The sequence below is a fragment of the Microcebus murinus genome, chromosome 22 (assembly GCF_040939455.1).
Source record: "Microcebus murinus isolate Inina chromosome 22, M.murinus_Inina_mat1.0, whole genome shotgun sequence".
Taxonomy (NCBI): domain Eukaryota; kingdom Metazoa; phylum Chordata; class Mammalia; order Primates; family Cheirogaleidae; genus Microcebus; species Microcebus murinus.
The window spans coordinates 11,131,404-11,156,726 of NC_134125.1; the positions used below are offsets into that span (position 1 = coordinate 11,131,404).

The window sequence follows — 25,323 nt, forward strand, 5'->3', positions numbered from 1 at the left end:
AACAAGTTCTGGGAGCACATAAGGCCGTAGTGGATCACAATCTGAAAATCTTCAGAGTTTAAATATATATATATGTTAAGTCTCAAGCATCTTCCAGTATCAACTTCCTAATTCCAACATGGACCCTGTATTGCTACTCCCAAGAATACCAATCAGGAAATGCATAAAGCAATCAAATTCAACAAATATCTAGTAGGTGCTGTATCCTGAAGATCAATGAACAATAGGGAAAAGCCCCTCCCCTCAAAAAAGAGTCTACAAGCTGCTATAGGGGAGACAGATTCAACCAACTGAAAGAGAAACAAGTAAAAGTTACTGTGAGTTAAGCAGAGGGTGCTGCTGAAACACATAGGAGGGGCAGCTTACTCACATTGGAAGGTCACAAAAGCCTTCCCAGAAAAAATAACATCTATGCTAACAACTCAAATATATATGGTTTGAATATTAAATGACAGTTTTCTACTCCAAATGAATTCCCTCACGTCTAACCACTCCCCCCACCAAACCTCCTCAATATTTATTCATATGCTCTATCTCTCCTTTACTCAACACACCTTACTGTAACCTCAATCTACCGTTCTGATTATAACTAACATGGCCATGTTCATGTGAGTATCCAGATAAGGAGAAATATTAATAACCTTTCAAGTGTTAAGCAAAATGGAGTCACTCATGCTAAATGCCACATAATCAAACTCAAACTCTAAGGAAGCAGAGAGATCCCAAAATAGACCATTTTTTCTTGAAAAAAGGGAGATTCTAGTCTATATGAGTCAGCATAAGGAGGTCCCTCTGCTTTACCCTTTACAAAAAAACTGACCTGAAGTAATCTGATGTTAACCAATCAGTTTTTTTCCCTATTGTTCTGTTTCCTTGTTCCCACCTTACAAAACCCACTATTCTGTCATTGCCCAGTGGGAGTTCCCATTCTATTTTGAAGAGTGAAGGCTGTCCCATTCAGGAATCATGAATAAAAGCCAATTAGATCTATAACTGTGTTCTAATTTTGTCTTTTGACACAAGAGTAAATGTGTATACGTAAATATCCACATGGGTATGATTAATACAAGAGGGTTAAGGATGCCTAAAGCTGCATGGTTATTTATTATATATAAACTTCATCTCCTGTTGAGGGTGAGAGCCACTTATGCTCAGTGTCTTTCAGGCCCAAAGATGTTTTAAATTTTTCAGTGTTGTCACATCTTCAACTTAACCTAGAAATTATTTAATCAATACTTTGAGAAGAACAGAGTCAGTACTAAAGAGTAACTACAAGATTATTTCAGAAGCAACAAAATTCATATATTTCCAAATAATATGTTATATATAATATAATCTGATCAATTTGTTATCCTGACCATCAGTGTTTATATATAATTCCTTATAAATTATATTTTTGGGCCAAGTGAAAATTTTCAATTTTTCTTTCATTATACCTTAAAATTTTAATGGATAAAAATTCTTGTTCTACTGGTGATTAAAAAGCCTTATTAAAGCAAAGACCTTTTTAATGCAAAATATATTTCAGAATTTTTTATGACTTCGGACAATAAGACAAGTTTATTTTGGCTTAACTGTTTCTTCTCAAATAGTTACAGAATATAAACAAAACTGCCTAATACGCTTATAAAACAAAACAAAAAACAAAGGCTTAGGTATAATAGAAGACACTAGAAGCGGGCATTTACAAATCACAAAAATTAGCTTACAAAAATAAGCTACTTATTAATTTTAAAAACCATATCAAGTCCAAGATATTCATTAAGTCTCTCTTTATATAACAAAATTCATGAATAATTGCATTTTTATAAGGTGGATAGTTTTTAAATGTGCTGAAAGGAGTATTTATAAAAATTCATAGTAAAGTTCTAAATTGAAAAGTACACACATAATGTGAGGTATGTACACTATCTGCTTAGAAGTGAACTAAAGTGAAATTGCATTTTTGAAATTTTGGTAAAACAGAGTTTTCCCTAATATAAACTAACCATCAGTAATATCTTCAGATTGCTAGCCATTACTAGAGTAGAGAAATCAAATTCACAGTAATAATATATTTTCAATGCCCAAATATCAAGAGAATAAAATAGTATTTTTTAATTCACTGAAGTCATCACATGAAAAAAAGTAGTAAAACTGACAATGCTCTCCTTGGAAGAAAAAGGAAAACATTTTAACTTGCCATGGGAAGAGCTGACCTATCAAATATTTACCAGAAATTTTTACATATTTAAAAAGAAACAGATCCATCCACAGATTCATGAGCTATGACTGGATTCAAATGCTTTAGTCTTGCTCACCCCCAAGGTACTTATTTGCTGCTCCTCAAGCATAATCTTTGATCGTATCCATTTCACTCTTTTCTCCTCAGCAGTATGTGCCAAGACCAAGTACACAACCAAAAAAAAAAAGAATAGTTTCCTCCCATATAGTTTCACTTTTCTTATTTCAGAAATAGGCATAAAAATGTACTTAACAATCTCAGATCATTCACTCATTAGCTAACTCCACCTGCCTATAAACAATTCGACTTCCTCAACCAAAATCCTGTGGGGGGAAAAAAGAAAAAGCCAACAACAAAAAGATTACTTAGGGATAGAGCAATAAAATATGAAAAAGGAAAACTTTTTGTTTATTTAACCAAAACAGAGGCTGCTGCAGCTGCAAGAGCCTCTTCTGACTGATGTGACATGAGTTGCTACATTTAAAAACAGATACTCTAAACAGATGGCTATTCAGATAAAGGCTTCAGGCATTATCTCCCACACTCAGCCACATTTGCCAAAGGCGGCACTGGTTTTTTGTTATAGCTTCAATACAATTACACACAGGACCACAGATTGACCACTGATGATTATACATAGGACCACAGATTGGTGATTTGTAGCTATAACTGCTAATTGGTGTTACTCTGTCTATTATAATTTTAAGAGTATCGCTAGTTACAAAGTAGTATTGCTAGTTACAAAGAATTTAAAACCCAGGTATAAGGCCGGGCGCGGTGGCTCACGCCTGTAATCCTAGCTCTCTGGGAGGCCGAGGCGGGCAGATTGCTTGAGGTCAGGAATTCGAGACCAGCCTGAGCAAGAGCAAGACCCCATCTCTACTATAAACAGAAAGAAATTAATTGGCCAACTAATATATATTAAAAAAATGAGCTGGGCATGGTGGCGCATGCCTGTAGTCCCAGCTACTGGGGAGGCTGAGGCAGCAGAATCGCTTGAGCCCAGGAGTTTGAGGTTGCTGTGAGCTAGGCTGACGCCATGGCACTCACTCTAGCCTGGGTAACAAAGTGAGACTCTGTCTCAAAAAAAAAAAAAAAACCCAGGTATAGAATCAATTTTACATGCCTGAATTATAGGCTATAATTGATATACAATTCAAGAACTACTCTATACTAATAAACCTTCCAAGTTATGTTTACTTTTAGTCATTTGTTCATGCCAGAAGTTTTTACTGCCAAAGTAATAATTAGCAAAAAGTGTAGCTGGAATACAAACCAATTAAGGATCATCCTGTACTCATGGAAGTTTTTTTTAATCAGTCTTCCTAAAGTACACATAACACATGGTTAAGAATATAGCCTTCATATACCTGCTTTTGGATTGAGTCAATGTTAATCATCCAACCAAATTCAGCAGTCTCCTGCACTAGTGCTGCAGTAAAACTCTGGAGGAATCAACTTTCAGAACCCTGACACCAAAACATGATAGAATCTGTCTCCAAGAGAGGACTGAAGGCCCTCTGGGGGTCAGTACAAGACTGAGAAAGGGCATAGAGCAATGAAAAGGCCATCATCATATCTTTGGACTACTAGAAGAGCCTTCTGACCAGAATGCTGATGTCTACTTTGGCCACATCCACTTCTGCCCACCTAGTACTCTGTAGACTGCTAGAGTCACACCATTCCTTTCTAACTTCCCATACATTAGCATTGGACCTCCACCCTCAAGTCTTGCTTAGAATATGTCACATGGATTCTCCTTGTTCTTAAGTTAAAGACCCAAATCCTTATCATAGCCTGGAAGGCCATTCGTGGCTTGGCTATGCCTAGTCTATCCCCATCTACCCTAGGATCAGCCTCATGTGATACCATGTTCCCAGGCATTCTCTCCACCAGAGCTACACTGGTCTTCTTTCATTCCCAGAATATACTCTGCCTCCTGCTACCAAGAACTGCTGTCCTTTCTGCCATAAAATATTGTCACTCCTCTCTTCATCTATGTCAAGTCAATTCTACTTTCTGATCTCAGTTCAAACACCACTTCTTGAGATAAAAGTTTCCTAACTTCCTCTTACATCAAATTCTGTTATTTATTAATATATAGCACTACACAGTTCATAATTGTACTTATCAATAGTTGCATTTTTTCATTTATTTGTGTGATTTTTATTAATGTCTGTCCCCGCCCCGCCAATAACATAAACCCAAAGACTGCACAGACCAAGTTTGTTTTTACTCACCACTATATTCCCTAGTGCTTACTACAGGGACTGGCACAAACTGGGTACTTAATAAATGTGCTAAATGAATGAGTAAAGAGAGTAGAAAAATTTACTGCCACATTTTCAGTCAAAATCGTACAATTCCTTATTTCCACTAAATTGAAAATTTGTGATCAAGTGTTTCATCCTTTGACTTCAAGCTTGAAGACAAAATTCTTCACACATGACTCCGTGAATTTATATCACAAAAATAATAGAGTATTCTAGGCTTAAATCTTTAAAAACCAGACTATGCTTTAAAGAGATGAAAGATTAAAGATGAGTTTGTAAAGATAAAGGATAGAAAAACAGATTGAAAAGAAAACTCAGACAATAAAGAAACTCCTTGAAGAGAATAAATGTTTTATAAAGAAAAATTGATTTTAATTGATTGTTACAATAAAAAGATACTAGGGTATGGAACTGTTGGCAAAAAGATTAATACTACATGCCTGCAAATGAAAGGGATCCCTCAAATAAAAGCAAATTAAACGACTGATCCAAAAAATGGGAGACCAATAGATTGATGCCAGCCTGTTAAGGATGCAATATTTTATTATAAAAATGTCAGTTGATAGGCCAGAAGATATTGCATATATTCATTTTTCCTTTTTAGAGTTATATTGGCTTACAGATTTGGAGGTTTAATTTTTCCCAATAATATTTATACTTTTAAAAAATCTTGTTCTTTCAGTAAGGACCATTACTTGTAAGTATTCATTTTACGTGGAGATCACTCTGAGATGTCAAGAGATCGATTCATCATATTCTGTGTAATGTATTCCATTAGGACATGATTACCATGGAGAGACCTTAATATAAATACCACACAGTAACCATTTAAACTTAGCTACCCTGAAAAAGACTGTATTACTACTAAGTAGATATTCCAGTGTGGACTTTCTACACCTAGAATTCTGTTTTCTTGACTCTCTTTTTCATTGTTGCTTCATTGCTAACATTTCCTCTTGACATGTATTGATCATACATGTAATAGCTATAATACTGACTTTCATTCCTAGAATTGATAGACTAGATTTTATAAAAATCTATATGAATTGACAAACAAGTTTAATATTTACTCAAAGGAATGACATTTTCTTGATAGCACTTTTTACCACATTTAAAATATTAAAGGTAAAATGTTAGATTTTTTAAAAAACAACTTTAAAAATCACGTTAACACTATAATACACCACATATAATTTTCATAAACACATTATTTTCATAGATCATCTAAACTACATGTGCCAATTCTATCATCATCATCTACTGGATCAATCTAATCTTCTTGTGCTCTCTACTATCAGAAGTTATGAAACAAAGAACATATGTGAATGTCACTCTTGAAGTTCAAAATGAAGGCATTTATTCATGAATATAAAATCCCAAATGTTACAAAGATTAACTAAATTTATAATAGAAAAATAAGAATACTAAATAAAAGCAACATGCCAATAGAAAAATAAGAGTACTAAATAAAAGCAACATGCCTCTTTATACTCCTAGAATAGTGTCTTGTCCTTTATCAAAATTTTTCTGACTGAATGAACAAACAAATGGCACAAATCCTTGTGATGCGAAGCTATTAGAAGCTCCTTCCCTGATTATTCCCCAGCCTCCAATCAGAAAGGAGGGTGAGAAAACTGAAACTGTCTAAAATTTAGGTGACCCATAAGCCTACCGAATCCAACTAATTCTACACGCATAACAACTTAATCCTGACAGATACTTTTTGGAAGTATTCCTGTTTTTTAAACTCTTAAGGCTTTAGTTGGAACACAGGGGTGACCCAGGGTAAGATGTAAACTAAATAAGAGTTCTCTTCTTATACATCCATGAAAACACAGTCCTCCGTTTACACAATTCCAACAATGGCTGTATGACAAAGCAAAAAAAAAGTACCAAGCATATAATATAGGCACTCAAATATTTGTTGAAACAGCATGATCCAAAATCTCTCAGATATTATAGACAAACTCCAGAAAAACAACAACAAAACACCCTCTGCAATGAAAGCCAATAGGCTGCAGAAGCTAAAACTGAAGACTAAAAGAGTTTTCAAAGTATAACAGAACAAAGATGTCTGATGAATCAAATCAAAATAGGAAATCATTACTAAAACGTAAGTATTAGTCAACAATAAGTTACTATATACTTTAAAATAACGAAAAGAGTGAAACTGGAATGTTCATAACACAAAGAAATGATAAATACTTGAGGTGATAGATATCTCAATTACCCTGGATTTGATGATTAAACATTGTATACCTGTTTTGAAACATCACATATACCCCCCAAATATATACAACTATTATGCACACATAACTAAAAATAAGTGTTATAGTGTATTTTCCATATGCTATTACATTAAAACTTAACAGTCTACCTTGTACTTTGAAAGAATCTTTTTTTTTACCCATGCATAATTTTTAATATCATGCATTGGGGTCCACTGAGTTATGCAGACTATTTGTTGCCACATTTTACCATACAATATCCAAAAAAAAAAAATCACACTTATTGGTATTACCCATGACCTCTGCAGAAAAATCTTTAGGTATTGAGAAGCTATCAACTCACAGTGGCAGACAGAAGTTTTCCAAAACTCTCATTTTCACATGAAATCACAAATTGTATCATAAGCAACAAATACTGTCAGTTTTTCTTTGACAAGCTCACTGTTCATTTTGGAGACAATATCTGCCAAATACCTAAGTCTGAATAACAATAGTTTATCAGTCATTCTCTCAAGCACAAATGATGTTCCATCAGTAAACTGGTTGTTTCAACAAAAAACTCAAATAATTGCACAATGCTCTCCCTTGAGATAATCACCGTATGTAGTAGAAGTGTTCTGTGTATACTTGCCATTTTCTCTCACAGAATATTAAAAAGAGATGTACTGAAGGGTCAAGATTTCATAAAATTAGCAACTCCTCCTCCTTCATCAAGGACATTATTAGCTAAAATCTAAGGTGTGTTTTCCGAAGAATACAATGATTACCAGGTAGTTTGGTGTCACTGCCTTAATTCATGCTAAGGCACCAACAGTTTTACCCATCGCTGCTTTTACACCATCAGTACCAATATTAACAAAGTTGAAAAAGACAAATGATGTCTTAATATTACATAAAAATAGTTCTGACCTTGTGGGATCTCCTGAAAGAGTCTATAGGACCCACCCCACTGACCCCAACCCCTCATGGTTGCAGATTACACTCTGAAAATTGCTGGCCTAAGGTTTAGGAAGGGTGTATTGTTACAGAAAAATAAATAAATAAAGCAAAACAAAAAAAACTGTCCACTGGAAAGCTTTGCCTGGAACAGCCACGTGGTTGGATCCCAGAGATTTGTTTTAGATGCAAAGATGGGGCTCCCTACTTGGGAAGACAAAGGATTTATAGGGACGTCTAATAATCTTTGCTTGGAGTAAATACTTCATCCTGTAAGTTACATCTACTTCTTGTAAAATAACACAAAATAAGTTTCTGCCTACAGTGGAGACTATTTAATAGGTCTCCAAAAATCCAACTCATATTTTTTTCTCCTCTCTAGGCTAAGTATATCCAATTGTTATAACCATTCCCCATGACATGGTCCCCAGATTTAGCCCCATCCCACCCACCCCCTCTTGCAGTGGCTCCAGTTTTCTAAGTCCTCCTTACAACAAAGCCTTCTAAAATAAGCATATCATTCCAGTATCTCTGATGAAGACAGAGAGCACTTAAACTATTAATTATTCTAATCTGGGCACAGTGCTTCTATAAGATAGCCTAGCTATCATATTAACTTTATTATCACATACCAAAACATCCAGCTCTTTTTCACTCATAGAACTGACAAACTCCAACTCCCTGTCCAATATCTGCCAATCTACTTTTTAAAAACCTCAGTGCAGGGTTTTGATTAGATACACGGACTAAAGATAATCTTTTGAAAACCTGGATCTACCATATAGGTACTGGCTGTCCCTATCAGCTTTATAAAAAGATATTATCAACTTTATGAAGATTTTATAAATATGACTCATTTCTCATTATCCAAGATTTTTGTTGTTGCTGTTGCTTCTAAATTAGTAAGTGCTGAATAAGACAGAACCACAGGTAGAGCCAATGACCTAAAACTGTAGCTCTTCTTTTCAAGCCAAACAACTCAATCAAGACCCTCTCGGGTATATGTCCCCCTTACATACACCCTTTATTTCATAGAGGTTAAAATTCTACCACTGCTTACTTCTAATCAATTAGGATGGAAGAGCTCCATTTTTTTTTTTTTTTTTTTTTTTGAGAAACAGGATCTTGCTCTGTCACCCTTGCAGCTTGGAGGGTCATCGTTTAGCTCACTGTAGCCTCAAACTCCTGGGCTCAAGCAATTCTCCCACTTCAGTCTCTTGGGCAGCTAGGATCACAGGCATGTGCCACCACACTCAGCTAATTTTTCCCCCCTGTAAAGATGAGTTCTTACTATGTGGTCCAGGATGGTTCAAATTCCTGGCCTCAAAAGATCCTCCCACCTCAGCCTCCCAAAGTGCTGGGATTACAAGCGTGAGGCCACTGTGCCTGGCCTAACAAGAGTTCCTTTTTAAAAATGTAAGAATCATATGTCTCCAGATGTAAAAAAATTCAGTCAGATGACAATATTAGCATGTGATTTCCCCCCACCTTCACAATGAGACAGGCCATGGTAAACTGCAATTACATTATTCCAGGTAGCCTGTGGCATCACTGCCAGAGAGATCCTTCTGGCTATACAACCCAGGTATATCTGAAAGGACAGCGTCTTCTAGGTTTCACTCTCTGGAAATAAGAATCTTTCAGTTTTCTGTAAATGTACAGTTTTCTGTAAATGTACTTACTTTACAGAAAGTAAAAGTACCCTTTATAGTAGAATTTAGGTCTCCTACTCCCTACTAGTTACTTTACCTGAAATGCTAAAAGTATCTACCTCCAGGCAACATAGCATACTGGAAAGTTCTTTTTTTGTTTTGTTTTTTTGTTGTTGTTGTTTGTTTGTTTGTTTTTGAGACAGTCTTGCTCTGTCACAAGGGATACAATGCAGTGGTATCACCACAGCTCACTGCAACCTCAAACTCCTGGGCTCAAACTATTCTCCTGCCTCAGGCTCCTGAAGACATGAGACTACAGGCATGTAACACTTAACCTTGCTAATTTTTTCTATTTTTAGTAGAGACGGGATCATGCTTTTGCCCAGGCTGGTCTCAAACTCCTGAGCTCAAACGATTCACCCACATTGGCCTCCCAGAGTGCTAGGATTTCAGGTGAGAGCCACCAAGCCGGGCCATACTGGAAAGCACTAAAGTCAAAAAATGTAGAGCTCTAGCTTCATCACCTTAAAAAATGAGTGCTGACCTTAAGCCTTCACTTCCCATCTGTGTGACCTTGAATCTGTCAATTTACTGGAACTTCAGTAGATTCAGAAAATTGTATACATCATAGCATCATTGTGAAGAATAACTAAGATATGTATGAAAATGCCTCACAGACTGTCTGGCACAAAGTAAAATCGTCAATATACATTAGTTTCAATCCTTCCGGCCACAGTGACTTCCAAGGAGTAAGCATTCCTACATTCCAGGATTATGCTTCCTTCCAACCCACTTACGACAAAAATCAAGTATTATCCTTAGTTTCCACAGCAAACCAAAGTTGGCACTCCCAGTTCAGTAGCAAACAACTTTCACGGAAGATATTACAGACTGTGAACTAACTGAGATCAGAAAACGCACCTCACTCATCTTTGGCTATAGGTGCATGGCATACTAGAAGTATTTGAAAAAAAAAACAACACCCTTTGCCAAGTTGGTGATTCTGTATCTGCAACCTAAAAAAACTCCCACCCATGGAAAACAACAAGTCAAGGGTCAAGAGTAAAATTTTTTCAATCAAAAACTCTTCTCTCATGTTTTAAAAAATGACCATAGGAACCTAAAATAAAAACTTCAATGGCTAAATATAACTTGGCCAGGTATGGAACTGTAGGTGTTCTTCAAATGTAACTACCACATATATCAATAAAACCACCACAGAGACAAGCTCAAGAAACTATATTGGAATGATCCAGACACAAAAGCAAGGATAGACAAGACTATTTTTTCCTTACTATTTTAATAAGACATTGGACTGTCTTATTTTAACAAGATAGTACGTAGATCAATAAAACAGGTATTTTAAATATAGTATAATAAAAAGTTATAATGAAAAATAATTGTACATTCCTGTTTTATAGTCCAATTAAGCACGTTACCTTCTTGCTTTGCAAAAGTAGTAAAAACATGTCAGTCAGAGATGTTTAACATACTACAACTCCTTTCCTCAACTGCCTTAAAGTGTGAATTTGTTAGGTAACAAAAGAGAAAGATAAGATATGTAATAAAATTGATAAATATTTTTAAATATTGGCTCAACAACTGACAGAGAAAATATTGCTCATACAACCAAATCTATTTTCATTTTCACCTTGACAAACTAATGAAATTTGCTATCACACTTTACTATCACAGAAGATGCCTTAATTACAACGGAATCATGAAGAAAAAGCATTATCCACACAAAGGTTCAGCTGCATGAATATTCTCATCTTACACTACAAATGAGAAACAGAAAGAATGAAAAGGCCAGGATAGCATAGTGCAAACACATATATTAAATTTAAAACCACACCAACTCTAAATCTGTAGGCAAAAGTTAACAGAAGTATTACACAATATAAATTAAAAAAACAGTTAACCCTGAGATGTGGCTAAGCAGAGAAAGTACCAGCCACAAGTGTACCAATTTTTAAAATACCATCACATAAGATGTAAGGCTTCTTTTTGATAGATAGTTAAGATGAGCAAATTAAAAGAAATTCAATTCACCTTAATTGACCAAGGGTGAATGATAATTCTAAAACACAAACTCCAGGAAAAGGAATAAGTAGAGAGACACTGTTTCACTTAAATGTGTAAATTTGCTGTCCATTTTCTATGTTAAAGACAGAGCCAGATCTATACATAGAACTAGATACAGTATTTACAAACTGGTTATTTCTTTACTAGGAAAAAAAAAAGGTTTGACTCTACATAATCTAAGGTCAAAAGTATAATTGAGTATTGGATTTTGATGCTAACAGATTAAGTCCCACTATGACCAAATTTCTCCAATTCAGGTTTTGGTTAATGCATTTATCGCTATGGGATAGTTGTTATTAGTTGCCAATGCCTATCTGAACAGATCACAAAGTTAGCTTCTAGAGTTTTCAAAGTGAATATGAAAGTCTACTACACAAAATAAAAAGTAAACCTGTATAACTGAAAATATATAAAAATATTCACAGAGAAAAATGCTAGCTACTGCCAGTGCCAGAAAATAAAAAATAATATTAAGACTCCAAGGAGTTAATACACACCATGACCAGCCTCCCCACCCACAAAAAAGTATTCTCTCAAGCAAGATTTGGATCATTATTACATTCCATTTTAAATTATTTCAACAAACTTTAACAACTATTTCCTGAATCCCCTACTATGTGAAATTTTTGACAAAAGCATTATCACTCCACATGGGAAACACACACACACACAACTCAAAGAAATTCATGCTGACTAAAAAAGGGATATTTTAGGTATAGTTAAACAAGAAAAACTAAGACACTGGAGCATCTGAATACAAGAGCAAGAGAAAATTTTAAACAACATGCTGAGGAGTTTGTACTTTTTCTAAGTACAACAGGGAACAATAGTTTCTGAACCCAGGAGTATTAAGAACAAAACTTTTAAGAAACATAACTCTCAGGGCTACCTGGAAGATGCAGATTAGAGACAGGAGAGACTAAAAACTAGGAGACAAGTTAGGAAGCCTTCACATGAGGACCTAGGAAAGCAGAAATGAAAAGGAAACAGGACAATATACTAAATACACCAGGGGAAAAAACTGGCAGAACTTCAGTGACTATATATAATTACAAATGAAAAAGAGACAGAAGGGGGCAAAACTCACTCCAGGAATTCAAATATGGGTAAATAACTACCATGCCATTATACCTTGATGGGAAACATGGTAATATATAATAGCAAGAAGTGGAGGAGGGTCCAAATGATTAACCAAATCATGTCAAACCCAAGATGCTGGTAAAACATGCATATAGAGGAGTCCAACATAATACTGCAAATATAAGAATGGAACTCAAGAAAACAGTCCAGACAGAGGTGTACTCAAAAGACTCAATCCCAGAGAGGCAACCAGAGAAGTCATAGGAAAGGAAGAGATTACTGAAAAATCCAAAGGGGGGGGGGGGGCAGAAGAACAAAAACAAAACTGTAAGGACTCACTACTTGTAAGTAATTTTTTTTTTTTTTTTTTTGGAGACAGAGTCTCGCTTTGTTGCCCAGGCTAGAGTGAGTGCCATGGCGTCAGCCTAGCTCACAGCAACCTCAAACTCCTGGGCTTGAGTGATCCTTCTGCCTCAGCCTCCCGGGTAGCTGGGACTACAGGCATGCGCCACCATGCCCGGCTAATTTTTTATATATATATCAGTTGGCCAATTAATTTCTTTCTATTTATAGTAGAGACGGGGTCTCGCTCTTGCTCAGGCTGGTTTTGAACTCCTGACCTTGAGCAATCCGCCCGCCTCGGCCTCCCAAGAGCTAGGATTACAGGCGTGAGCCACAGCGCCCGGCCAAGAGAAAGTAATTTAAGGTTAAGAGGACAGCTCCTGAAACCAGGCTACCTAGAAAGTAATCTCAGCTCTACCACTTAACCTGCATGACTTGGGCGAGTTCCTTACGCTTTCTGAGCTTCAGGTTTTCTTCACTTATAAAATGGGGATGATAGCAGACCCTCTTTTGTGCAGTTGTTGAATTATATCATTTTGCCATCACATAACCCACATGTAAAACATTAGAGAAATGAAAGCTCACATGTAAAAGTTCATATAACAGTGCCTGACTTGTACTAAGTCTCAATAATTATGAGCTGTTATCCTTATCAAAAAAAGAACAGTAAGAGACAGAGAAATAGAACAGTACCAAAGAAAAAGAGAGCAATAAGAGGATATAAAGCACAGAAGCTGAATTTGATGAAGGCTAAGAAGTGGCTAGGATGGGGCCTTTGAATAACCACAGTGAGAATGGTATCAGTGGGTTAGCAGGGAAAGAAGTGAGATTTTAATGGGTTGAAGATAAGCAGAGGCCACACAACAGAAGTTGTTGCTTTGAAGAATTTTGAAAATGAAATGAAAATATGATAGAGCACTAAGGAGCAAAATCAAAGAAAAAAAATTAGTTGAAGGACCAAAAGGTTTTGGAACAAGAGAAAGAAGACAGTGGACAAGGAAAAATAGAAAATAAAAAACAGATGAAACAAAGTAATGAAGGAGTTGAGAAGAGGTAGATCCCCATCACAAGAATACAGCTGTCATGACAAAGGGGCAAGGATCCTTCAAAGGGGGATGTGAGAGGGGGAAAGCTCAAGCTATCTCAGTAGTTCTGACCTATGGTCCATAAGGGGATTGAGAACTGAGAATAAAGAGGATAAATTGTATGAAACTCTTTAAGTGCCTAGAGTGTAATACACCCGCTCATCCTCAAATCCTTAAGTACTGGAATATCTTGGTTAAATTAGCTCCTGCTACATTTTTGTTAATTAGGTAAATTTTTATCAAAGTATCAAAAAACACACATACCACAAAATTACAAGTATGTTAAGGGTATAGCTCAATTAATTTTCACAAAGTAAACACAAACCTGTGTAATAAGCACCCACCTCCAACTGCTCAAATATCAGAACATAATCAGCTTCCCAGAACTCTTACCTCTCACCTCCATCATAGCCCTTCCCAGGCACGATTCCCCAACTAGTATATCCACTGTGGTGACTTCTATTACCATAAATTAGTTTTGCCTGTGTCTAAACATTATACAAAAGAAATCAGAATACCACTTGCAATTCTCAAGACCATCAGAGCAATTCAAAATCTTTCAAACCTTATGCATTCAGTCTCAGATAAATTCTCAGGTAAAAACAAATTTTTACATAATCTGTGTCCATTCTACAGATATCCATTTGTGTCTTCCCAATATAATGCTTGTTCACTTTGTCCCTAAGTGGACCTAGAAACTTCACTTTGCCCTAAATCTCAGTCATTTTACATGAAAGTTTCTCAAGTAATATTTCGTACAATTCTAAATACAATGATACTTAGCATCATTTCAAAACTGCATTTTATATTGGTACATAGCCACACTATTCTACTTTTTAAGATAGGCCTCTTTCATTACTGATTCTCTCCCTGCATAGTTAATTTTCTGTTATTAAAAAGACAAATCTATGGGAAAAAATTAATATATTGAAAGAGTTCATTATTATATTTAGAAGAAAGTCAACGTCAGGAAAAGTATTTACTAACACCAATCTTAAATCTGTAAGATCAATTCTTACTTTGCAACTCCCCAGATACAATTTTTAATACACATTACACAATTTTCAGAGTTAGTTATACAGATTTGTGTTATGTTTACGATACTTAGCTGTTATAGTACTCTTTGGTACTTAACCAAAGACTGAAAATAGTTATCTTTTATACTGAAATATCTGCAGAAATCCAAGTTTACACAGTTTGACAAATGATTCCAATTTTTGCATACTTGGGAGAAACTAAAGTCCTACGGACTTTGCAGAGCAAATTCCTCTTTGACACTGAGTTGCAAAGCTATGTACTAGATAATTCTGAATATTAAAACCAATTTTAGAGCTAAGTTTACTACATAACTATGAAAGCTATGCAGTTATTTAAAATGAAAAATATCAATTTCCCTACTCATGTTAAAAGTATCCAACATATAAACAGAAGAATATGAATATATCTTTTTAATAGCAAAATAGACACTCTAATCCTGTGACACATTTATACTGTTTTTACAACCCACTTACTTTGTTTTCACCTCATAGTAAAGAATGTCTTTCCTTATTTTTCTCCCACTAGCCTCTTGACAAAAGAGAGTATCTTACTTAACAGTACCCAACACATATTAGGAATTCCAAGTTTTATTGCTGAATCAAATGTAATATTCACTTTTAAAATATTTTGATTGCTTTTAGTTTGGAAGTCAGTTTGAAATGAGAAATCAATCTAACTCATATTTTTAAACAGACTCTGAATATAAAAAATTCATTAGAGACTACATAGTTTTGCTCTGTTAGCAAATCAATCTATATTAGAATGAATTTTTGTGTCATGAATTAATGTTCTCTACTGCCCACTCTGAATAGTGTATTTTAATTTTCTCCACAGAAGTTACATTTTAAAAATATATACACAAATAGAACCTTTGTATAACAAAACTAAAAGGGAAATACTGAAAGCAGAACACGGTTACTCAAACTAGAAAGGTGCAGAGTAACTTGGTTCTGCTTAAGTCTAGCCAAAGTTGTTAACAAGTTCTTTCAACAAAAGACTAAAATTCTACAATTTACCTATACCTGTATATGTACACAATTTTTTAAAAAGAGGATATTGTGCTGTCAAGCAGTACTGGAAATTATCTTTGTTTTCCTTAACTCATACAACAATATAGAATTTGAATCTAAAACTGATTCTGCCTATATTAAAACTCAGAGAAATTGTATACATAAGACCAAAAATAATGTTATGCATGTGAGCTAATAACTGTGATGGTATCTCAAACTCAAACAGTGGTGTCAGATAATGGGGACATTCAGGTACTTGAAGAGGTTAGAATCTTTTTTAAAAATGCTACAGGAGTTGTGTCAACAGTGAGGTGTAAAAAAAAATAATAATTAAAAAGGAAAAAATGCTTCAGGAAATAAGAATGAAGAAAGAAAAGAGATAAGGGAGGAGAACCAAAGAGATCAGGGCAAAGTCTTAAAGTACAACCATAGATGGATATGGTCATTCTCCATGGGACAGTGCCCCATTAGATAATTAATAGTTGTTTACCCAACTATAATCAGCTATATTCTGAGTCTGTGGCCACTTCCAAGTAAATACATGAAAGGATTGTAAAAGATTCCAATGACATACAAATAGCACCAATACAATGCTGGTCACATCTCAAATGTGATTTTCCTTTGAGTATCTCTACAATCCAGGTGATTTACTTTGTGGCTTTTTCCAGTCCAAATCACTGCAGTTAACTAAATTACGAAGAGTAACTGAAAGGATTTCACCTCAGTCATTGTGGATTGGCCACACAGCCTTGGTTATAGAACTCCAAGCTTAATGTAGTTTTCAACAGATGAGTCTTTATCACTACTGCTGGCTATCTGTGGAGTGGAACTCAAGAAAGAGAAGACACAAAGACAAAGTAAGGAATAATGACAGGCAAGGAAAGAATTATTTCTGTTAAGAACAATGGTAAGACCATTTGATCCAGCAATTCCACTACTGGGCATCTACCCAAAAGATCGAAAGTCACTTTATGAAAAAGACACCTGCACTCGAATGTTTATAGCAGCACAATTCACAATTGCAAAGCTGTGGAAACAACCCAAGTGCCCATCAATTCATGAGTGGGCATTTAATAAAATGTGGTATATGTATACCATGGAGTACTATTCAGCTTTAAGAAACAATGGTGATATGGCACCTCTTGTATATTCCTGGATAGAGCTGGAACCCATTCTACTAAGTGAAGTATCTCAAGAATGGAAAAACCAGCACCACATGTACTCACCAGCGAATTGGTATTAACGGATCAACACCTAAGTGGACATATAGGAGTAACATTTATGGGGTGTTGGAAGGGTGGGAGGGAAGAGGAGGGGATGGGTATATACAACCAAATGAGTAAGATATGCAACATTTGGGCGATGGACACACTTGAAGCTCTTACCCGAGGGGACAGGGGGACATGAGCAATATATGTAACCTTAACACTTGTACCCCCATAATACACTAAAAATAAATAAATAAATAAATAAAATAATTCCAATCAAAAAAAAAAATAACAATGGTTTAAGATATGCCTAAAGTACAAAAAGAATAAGAACTTTTTTCAAAAAAATGAGACCAATGGATCTAAGGAGAAATATGTTATTTGTTGAATGAGTCTATAAAGATGACAGCTAACAAGGTCAGACTGAAGTGCTATACTGAGCCAGGGACCCTCTCTTGACCAACCAAGGTAAATTTATAAAGTGGCAATGTTTCAAATAGTGCCAACTACCACAGAACAAAGACAAAGCTAAAGAAATGTCCACCTACCTGCCTCTCCCCAGTCTCTGGTGACCTCACTTCCAACTTAACTAAGGAAATTAATTGGAAAATAATTTCTTCAAACTCCCAACTCCACTTCTACCCAAATACCATCTTCTGAAGCCAGAATCTGGGTCTCCCTTCTATTACCATAAGTTATTGTACTCAATCTGGTTGAGTATGACCTACAGGGGTACACCTGGCAATTTCTGGAGACATTTTTCATCACCAAGATTTGGGGGAGGGGAAGTTGTACTGATGGTATCTTGAAATAGTAGCCAGGGATGCTGCTAAACAACCTACAATGCACAGGACAGCTCAACAAACAATATCCAGCCTAAAGGTCAATATAGGTTGAGCATGCCTAACTGAAAATCTGAAACTTTTTCATTCTACAAGTGGAAAATTGCACACTTGACCTCATTTGATAAGTCATGGTCAAAATGCAGTCAGAAGTGTGTTTCATAAATAAAATTATTAAAAATATTATATAAAACTAACTTCAGGCTATGTCTATAAGGTATCTATGAAACAAATGAATTTCACATTTAGACTTGGGTCCCATCCCCAAGATATCTAATTATGTATACACAAATGAACAAAATCTTAAAAAATCCAAAGTTCCAAACCAGGGGTCCTCAAACTTTTTAAACAGGGGACCAGTTCACTGTCTCTCACACCGTTGGAGAGTGCGCACCGTGGGCCCGGGAAGAGTTGGCTGCTAAGCAGGACAGGCAGTCGTGGCAAAAACACCCAGCGGGCAGGATAAATGTCCTAGGCAGGTGGCATGTGGCCTGTGGGCCATAGTTTGAGGACGCCTGTTCCAAACGTTGCTGGTCCCAAGCATTTCAGATAAGGGACACCCAACCTGTAGTGCCAAGAGCAAGAACCCCTGACACAAATGAATTATCTGTGCTCCTATCTGAAGTAAATCCCTCCACTATGCAGTAGATCCCACCCTCTCTCAACTACTAACAGACATGGGTCCAGCAAATCTCACCTCTCACCAAAGCATCTATTTGTGTGCATAAAAAGATAGAATCTTAATTAAGTGGATTCAAAATAATTTAAAGTGAAATATATTTTATAATATCTAAAGTACCAATCAAATCTAAAGGACTAATCAGAGCTATAGCAGTTCTTTCATACTATATAATTACATTGTTTATATATGGAAGAAATTTCTAAAGAACCTGAAAACAAGTTATTTCTTAAAAAAATATTCCCCATGAAATCTTATCTGTACATATCATTTATAAATAATCTTCCTTTTTTAAAAAAAAAAGTTATCAATTCAACTTTAAAAAAACAAAACCTATTCTCATTCAAGAATTTGGTCTTCTGTTCAAGAACACACATGACATCAGCTAAACCTAAATTTCCTTTGAATACCAGCCAATTAGAATTTGGTGCTGGCAACTTAGACATAGGAATACAAAACCCTCTCTAGCATCATCACAAATTATACTGTCAGATAATCATTTCTTTAAAGTAAATCAAAGGTTTAACTAAAATAATGTTTGTGAGTTGGACCAAAATGCACAAAATCTTAAGATATTTCTTCAGATTGTGATTTTCTTAAATCAGAACACTCCAAGATGCTCAACAAAAATTTTTGGTTGTTTAAATATACTTTTATTTCCCATTCTAGGACCTAAAATCATATTGTAGATTACTATTTTCACAATGAACTCTGGGGATCTGAAAAACTCCTTAGTTTATACTCCACAGGTTCAACCTGCCTTTCGCTATTCCTCACTTCCTTCGTGCTTTCCCTGAGAAGTTTGAATTCTATTGCTAGTCATTATAATCACTCCTGTGCATATGCCTTCATCTCACTTGGCCCTCTTTCATTTTGTTGTTTACACTAGCAAAACTCGACTTAAGTCCATCTCCCCACCTAATATGTGCCGAAACCTGTGCAGCCAAATGTGACTAGAAAAAAACCTGAAGCCATGCAAACTGGTCTTACTTTTCCTAAAGGTGTAACAACATCTTAAATGGGTCCTTGCCATTGTCCACAGATCCTTCACTTTTAATCATTCTCCTATATGACGATGACTAACCATTTTCTTATGCACTCTCCACACTTTCTTTTTCAATGACAGAAACCACTGAAAGAGAAATTCCACATCTACCACCTATCTGCCTCTGTACTCAATAGTCTGCCTTCTCTCTTATACTACAGATGATACGGCCTTGCTCTTATCTAAAGTAAACCCTTCACTTCTGTACTTTTTCCCACTTCCTAGAGCTTACTGAAGAAGAACACTACTCCAGGAAATTCTGCCCTATCTCTCTGACAATGTCAATTTTTCATTCTCTACTTTATCATTCCCAACATTAGACAAGTCAAAAGGCAGAAAGGCGAATAAGTTAGAGACCCAAGAAACAAAATCTGAAAACCAGTGGACTCTAACATATATCACGTTTACTCTCTCCACCCCAAAATCCTGGTCACAGTTCAAGGACACCCCTGCCCAAAGTCTTCCCACCCTCCTCTCACCAGACGTTCCTGCAGGGCACTTCCAGAGCACTTTGATCATTCTGCTAACAGGCTGCTCTTCATGTACTACACAAAGGTATGCATGTTTATCTCCCTCTTGAGATTTTAAGCTACTTGAGGTTAAAAACTGTGTCTTAGTAACCACACTGCCTGGCACACAGCAGGCCGGCAGTGAATACTCATCAAAGGAAAAAAATGGATGTATTATTGCATCTATTTCCTAGAGTTTACAAACTTGAAAAAAGAAATCACCAAAATTTGTTGAGACAAGCTGATTTAAATGTAGTACAACCAACTTTTAAAAGGCCCAGAGACATGTGAAAACAATGAGTCCAGAACTGACAAGTTTACATAATAACAGCTTCTATTTGGGTCTAAAATACTGGGAAATAATTCATGGCAGTTAACGCTGCTCTACAGATTATATTTGCACTAAAACTTCTGAGTTTTTCACAAACCAATTTGTGGGAAAATAAATACTCTAATACAGTTTTTCATTTAAACAACACCTATGAGCAAATTCTTCAATTCAGTGATACTTAAATATCAGACTGGTAAACTATGTTTTAAAAGACAAATTTGTAGTATCAATCTGTAAAACTGAATTAAGGTATATTGTAAAATTCACCAAAGTAAAATAACTAGGTATTACCAAGAATAACATGTGACTTTAAAATATCAAATTTCAAATTTCTGAACATCTCATAAAATCCTAAACAACCAATTCCTAGCATTTATAAACAAGCATGGTACTTTGGCACTGAGACCTTTAAGTCAATTTTGTAACACAACAAAACACTCATTAAGGTGAAATGTCATTTTTCAACCATAAGACAAATATTGTAATGTTTACAATATCCGAAAGTTTATTTTTAAAAATTTATAGGACTCTATGAAATTAGGCAGCAATACTAATTTAGAAGGGGGAAAAAAACCCAACAGAATATTTCCCCAAATGGGCTATAAATTCTTTGTATAGAAAAAAGGATGTGTGCATGTGTGTGTGTGTATATGTATAATGAAGACAACGAAGAAAAAGAAAAGTACATATGTTGGCTTCCTCCACAAACAAATAAGATGACTGTCTTTAAGATAACTGAGTTAGCATAAAATCCCGAGGTTTATAACATTACACTTAGTGGAAGCCAGCTAAGCTCCAAATACAGTTTACAAACCACCATGCCAACTCCCTTTAAGCCTCATTTAAGAAGGATTACCGCCTCCAATCTAACCTCACTGTGCCGCTGTTTCAGTGGTACAATGAACTGATTAAACAAATATGGGGTTTCAACAAATGTACAGAGAACACACTGAAGACGGCTATTCAATGTTCAGAAAGTCAGACTCCCTTGGTAAAGTTGCCACAATCTTTAGTTAAACCTTAAACTTTTAGGACAATTACAATCAATCTGCAGTAAATTTGGTGGATGATATTCAATTGCAATATTAAAAGAAAACTAATAGAGGTAAATTAGCAGTTACAGAACATGGATGGTATGTAAAATAAAGTGTCTAAAAGTGCATAAATGGAAACTATATTTTCTGGAAACATGGGGTTTGTATAACAATGAAGAGAGGGATGTTTTTAGCGAGGTGGCAAAAAGCCAATGTCTCACTTTGAATCAAATCTGTCACTGAAATGAGGTTTTCCAGGAAACAATAAGAATAACAAAACTTTAGGCTTCAAAGAAACATAGCTTAAGAAAAAATTCTGTGGCAAATATTCAAAATAACAGTAGAGTAACAATAAATCATTTATCCAAACCTTGAACATGAATAATTTCCGGAGATGTCAATTATACCAGACCTGTTTATCTAAGCTGCAGGTTTAAACTACTTTTCTGATGTCAAATATTCACCAAAAAAAAAGAGAGAAAAAAGTCAATAAAAGCCATTATTTTGATTTAAATCACATATCTAAAAACCATTAACTATCACTTAAATTGGCATTCTCAGTTTTACAAGAGAACTAAAAGTCATTCCTATTAAAGTTTCAATACTGTGTAAGGCTTCTTTGACAATCACTACCAAATATTTATGACCTATGCCTATTGGAAATAGTACTGTGCATGGTGGTGAAATGTTTCACAAGGAAAGAGTGTTTTGAGTTTCAAAATAATACATTTAGAAATACCTTCACAGGAAGTGTCTTCTGTGTTAGTGAATTGCAAGAGGCCTAAGAAAAGTCCACACCCCTATGGTATTTGTTTTGCAAACAGCAAATCACATAAATTCTATCAAAAATGTACAGCGAAAATTTTTACAGACAAACATCTTTAGTCTTGAAGTACCACATTTGGTAAAAAGTCAAACTGGTGAAGATCAGATTCATTTTAATCAAGCTATGAAAAACTACAAAATTTTACTCTCCTACAAGTAGAAAGCTGTAATAATGGATAACTAAAATTAACCAATTAAGACAAAAACACCTTTCTTCTTTTTCAAAATATAGGAAACCTATATACTAAGTAGACTATGGATAATAAGACTCTCTTGATCACTGTAATACAAGTTAATTCCTGAAGTGTAATTTCCAACACAAATTTTACAAGTTTGTAACAAATATCTTTGTAAGTCTCTAACTGCTACTAGAGAGAATGCTGACCCTGACATATAACCACACACTGGGGCCAAAATGCCTCTGCAAACCAATCAAGGCCCTCAGTAATCTGGTCCCATCCTACCTTATTTGATCTGTTTCCTATTACTCCTGGTCAGGCACACTTATTACAAAAATATCATTTTTTTTCATCACATACTTTTCTTTCTCCATGCCTTTATTCATTCTAGTCCTTTCTCCTGAAACAAATACTCTATCTCTTCATTTCAGTGCCTTATCACACCCTTCTTTCAGACCTCATCATTTTCAAATAATACCTCCTCCACAAAGCCTTCCCATTTTTCCTAAGCAGCGATAATCACTTTTGAATTACCACAGTCTAGCTATAATTATTTTATATGAAACATCATTTTGTATGTAACATTTCATTTAGTTACATATCTTTATGTTTTCTCCCCCTACTTCACTGAGTTCCCTGTGACCTGATCACACCTGATGAATCAAAATAATCAGCGAGACATAAAACGTAAGCCAGAAGAGATTAGACAGCAGATTTACAAGAAGAAGCAAGGCCTCCCTACATACACCAAAGTGTGGGGGAGTCATGACAACGTGCTACAATCTACAGACCTGCATTTTCATTACTACGTAGGGCCTTTATTACATAGCAAATAGTTTCTTCAGATATAATGTATATAGATCCAATAAGTTAAAAGCCTTAAAATATCATATTTAACTGTCACAGAAAACCTAAGTTAGGCATGTGATACTAAGTCCATTATACAGCCAAGGAGAATAAATCTCAAATGGTTAAGCCATTAAAGGTCATTACAGCAAGAAAATGAAAAGTCTGGTACTATAGTCCAAGCTTTCTGATACTCGGTTTACTGCTTTTGTTTCACCATACCACCCTGTCTCTGAACAATCAGGTGGTAAAAGGTCAAAACCTAAAATACAAAATTTAGGGTAGAAGCAAGCAGCCTAAAGAGCAAAGATACAAAGATAATCATTATAATCTCCTCTAGTTCTAAAAGTCCATATTTAATGCATCTGTGATATATCTTTGATGTTCCTCTAAACGGCAACCTAGAAAATGTGTTAAGTCCACACTTTTCAATTCAAAATTCTTTCCCTAACTAATCTAACCCATCTTTTCTACCGCTCTCCAAGCAAACCTTCATCTCCAAACAGCTGCTCCCTGCTCTGCCGCACACAGCATGGTTATTAATACCCAGTGCTTTGTGCTCAGGCGGCTATCACTTCTCCACCCACACTTGCCCTGGTTTTTTGTTTTTGCCAAACTGCCTTAGTGACTCGGCTCACAGATTCCAGCCTACTACATATGCAGTCAAATTTCACATTTTATTACATGTATATGTGGTCTTATTTCCCTGCAGAAGTCAACATAAAGCGGTGCCTAAGGCCAAAGACTACAGAGCCAAACACCCTCTTCTATTCCTTACATGCCCCTTGGTTTGGGAGATGACATGACATGGTCTCTCCATGCTTTAGTTTCCTGTCTATGAACAAGAAATCACAGTATAGTCCCTACACCTCATAGTAGTCATAAAATGATAAAATGTGTTAATGCATAAGAAGTGCTTTGAACAAAGCCTGACACATAAATAACACTACAATGTCAACAGCTATCATTGTCATTTTCCAGTATTACAGTTAGTTTGATCTCCTCAGAGAGTCACTTCTGATCTCCTTAGGACTATAAAGTATCCCACAAAGCTGAATACATATTGTTTTATTTATAGGTTATATTTTAATAATATGCTTTAAAGTCTTTTCCCCAAAAAGTTCAATTTATCAGGTTTTCTTTAACATACTTCTTTTATTTTATAATGTAAAACAGTATATCCTAAAATTATATTTCTATAAAAAATACAACTATGCTAATCATAGGGGATGTATAGAGGTGAATATCTGCTCCATTAAATCTGGAATCTGTGCTGATCCAACTGTTCCATTTAATCAAACACCATGCAAACTATTAAGAGTTCCCTCTGACTTTAACAGCCAATTTCCCAGAGAAAGAGCAACTCACTACTAAAAGATCTTAATAATACACAGAGCCTGGAGAGTACTGCCTTTTTTCTTTTCCTTTTTTAAGTTAAAAAAGGCTTTTCTTGTCAACAGAAATCAATGAAAAGCCTCTTGAACACAGCAAGAAGATAGGGTTGATTTTAGCTACAATGAAAGTCCCTGCAGAATTTCAGAGTGCCAACAATAGTGTCACTTTTCTCACTCATTCATTGGATTTATTGGTGGTTTTTCAGGACTACAATAATCTGTGCAACATTATTGGCTCCTCACCAGTATTACATTTTACATAACATAATTAACAAATTATAAAATCACTGTCATGTCACAGCTGCTATTATTAGTCCTAAAAGGAAATTCTAAACATAAAAGAAAAATTAATTGTATTGTGGCTAACAAGACCAATTTTACATTTCTAAAACCATGTTTTTTTGAGCAGTTTGAAGATAGGTAAGGTTAAAGGGGAAAAAATCTATGCCAAGATTAAAGGATACATCGTTTAAGATAC

The 25,323-nt window shown here is 35.4% G+C and overlaps 1 protein-coding gene and 1 long non-coding RNA gene across 2 annotated transcripts in view; both read right to left on the reverse strand.

Annotated features, from left to right (window-relative positions):
• LOC142863470 (uncharacterized) overlaps positions 1–23,947 on the reverse strand; it is a 44,331-nt gene extending 20,384 nt beyond the window's left edge. Inside the window, exon 1 of the long non-coding RNA XR_012914247.1 lies at positions 1–23,947. This exon is cut by the window's left edge and continues 15,926 nt beyond it. This is a non-coding gene — a long non-coding RNA (uncharacterized LOC142863470).
• MED13L (mediator complex subunit 13L) overlaps positions 1–25,323 on the reverse strand; it is a 271,204-nt gene that overhangs the window by 161,540 nt on the left and 84,341 nt on the right. The window lies entirely within an intron of this gene.